At 39.5% G+C, this 2,616-nt stretch overlaps 1 non-coding gene across 1 annotated transcript; it reads right to left on the minus strand.

Annotated features, from left to right (window-relative positions):
* Nucleotides 1-2,509: 2,509 nt before the first annotated feature.
* On the minus strand, nucleotides 2,510-2,616 carry LOC112739084 (small nucleolar RNA R71). The gene has a single exon (XR_003170025.1). It is a non-coding gene; the product is annotated as a small nucleolar RNA R71 (small nucleolar RNA).

A 2,616-nucleotide genomic window follows, 5' to 3' on the forward strand; every position in this document is an offset into this window, starting at 1 on the left:
ACAAAGAAGTGCCAACATTAGTGACACTCACCTTTGTCACTAATGTTGGACTAAGCCACTATTAGCCACGTTAGTTGCCACATTAATTGCATTAACGTAGAAGCTAACGTGGAGGAAAGGAATGATGACCCAACGTTAGTGACACTCACCTTTGTCACTAACGTTGGAGATGGCTATCACTACCATGTTACAAGTCACATTAACCTAAGTAACGTGAACTCTAACATGGGAAGAAGGGGTGTTTGGAGCGTTAGTGACAAAGGTAAGTGTCACTAACGCTCTCGAGGCTAAGGCATGCCCATGTTAAGAGCCACATTAGTTATACTAATGTGGACTCTAACGTGAGAAAAGGGGCTAAGAGCAATGTTATTGAAAAAGGTAAACCCCAATAACGTTCAAGAAGGATCAAGAGGCAACGTTAGTGGTCACGTTAGTGCCACTAACGTTGAAGTTAACGTGAACCATCTTGGGCTAAAAACGTTAGTGAAAAAGGTGATTGTCACTAACATTCTCGAACCCACATTTTCACTTAAATGTTAACACCACTAACGTCCTAGCTAAAATCCATGCCTACTTCACATTTTCTCTACAAGTAAAGCTGAGCCCACTGAAGACTCCGAACTGCTTCAACTCAAGATCCAAAGGCCCATACCCAAGACTTGAAGAGCCAACTAGAATAGCAGAAGAGTAGTATATATAGGAGTAGTTTTGAACTGGAGGGAAGCTTTTGGATTGGGAGAACCACTCTCTGTATAATTTTACTTTCTCTACAACTTCTAGTTTTACTTTTAGAATGCATTCTCCATCTTTGTTTTCCATTCCCAGAGCTGTGAACAACTAAACACCTTTCATTGGGTTAGGGAGCTCTGTTGTAATTTGATGGATCAATAATAGTTTTCATTATTCTTCTTCTTTCTTTTCTCTTGATTTTACTAGAATGCTTTCAATCTTCATCCAATTGGGTAGTTGTCTTAGAAAAGAAGCTATTCATACTTGGATCTCTTCAGAACCTTGGAAGAGGAATGAAGAGATCATGCTAGAAATGCTTTCTCATATTGGACCAAATTGGGGTTTGGATGGATATAGTGACATATAATCCTACCAACACTTTGATTTGGAAATACATGTGGTATAATCAGGGACCATAGTTCATCTCTTCTCATGTGTAATTGGACCAAGAAATTGGCTATTGATCAAGATTTGAGAGATTGAATTACCAAGGAATTGGAATTCAATCACTTAAGATTGCCAAGGAGATCAATGAATGCATTGATTGAGGAAGAGATGAAAATGAACTTGATCCGGAGAATGCAACATCTCCTAAACCCAATGACTTCCCCATTTATGATCTCGCCCATTCTCTTTAATTTCTGCAATTTACTGTTATGCTCATCTTCCCAAATCCCCATCTAACATTCTGCAATTTACTTTCCGCCATTTACATTCAGCTCTTTATTTCCAGTATTTACATTTTCTACTATTTACTTTCCCGCCATTTAATTTCCTGCAACTCTCACATCAAATTCTGCTTAGCTCAACTAGAACATTTCTCTAATTAAAGTTTATTGACCAATCAATCCCTGTGGGATTCGACCTCACTCTCTTGTGAGTTTTTTCATGACGATAATTCGGTATACTTGCCTCAGAAATGGTTGAGAGACAAGTTTCCATGCATCAAGTTTATGGCACCGTTGCCGGGGATTGATTTTGTATCAACAATGATTAAATTGGTGGATAACTAGATTGAGCATTTTTTATTTTGTTTGATTTAATTTCATTTGAGTAATTCACTTTCAGTTTAGCTATTTTCTTCCTTTTCCCCTACCCTTTTCTTAGTTGTTTACAATTCAGTTCACTAACCCACTAACTGTTTGATATGTTGCATCACTCACACTAACAGCATTTCTAATAAGAATACTCTCTGCATCTACCCCCTTCTTGCTTTTGCCTTGTTGGTTGTATGACAGGTAGAAGAAGCGGGACTTCAACTTCCTTTGATTCTGAACCTGAGAGGACCTTCCTTAGATTAAGGAGGGAAGCAAGAGGAAAGAGAGTAGTTGGTACAGAGAAAGAAGAGGAGTATTTTGAACCAGACATGGATGAGAATATAGAGAACCATCATGAAAAAGAAGCTCACAACCATGGCAGAGAAGGCCCAGTGCATCATGCTGGGCAAGAGAGAAGAGTTCTGGGATCTTACATCAATCCAAACCCAGGAAACTGTGGAAGTAGCATCCAAAAGCAAACCATACATGCCAATAACTTTGAACTTAAGCTACAGCTCATCACCCTTGTTCAGAACACCTGTTTGTTCGGAGGAGGTGTCCAAGAAGACCCCAATCAACATCTAACCACCTTCCTGAGGATCTGTGATACTGTGAAGTCTAATGGTGTTCATCCTGACAAGGCATCTAAATGGCTGAAATCCTTCCCGAAGGAGAGCTTAACAACCTGGGAAGATGTGGTAAACAAATTCTTGGTGAGATTCTATCCTCATCAAAGAATCAACAGGTTGAGAGCTAAGGTTTAAACTTTCAGGCAACAAGATGGTGAGACTCTCTACGAAGCATGGGAGAGGTTTAAGGATCTGACAAGAAGGTGCCCACCAGATATGTT

Source organism: Arachis hypogaea, chromosome 13 (genome assembly GCF_003086295.3).
Source record: "Arachis hypogaea cultivar Tifrunner chromosome 13, arahy.Tifrunner.gnm2.J5K5, whole genome shotgun sequence".
Classification (NCBI taxonomy): Eukaryota; Viridiplantae; Streptophyta; class Magnoliopsida; order Fabales; family Fabaceae; genus Arachis; species Arachis hypogaea.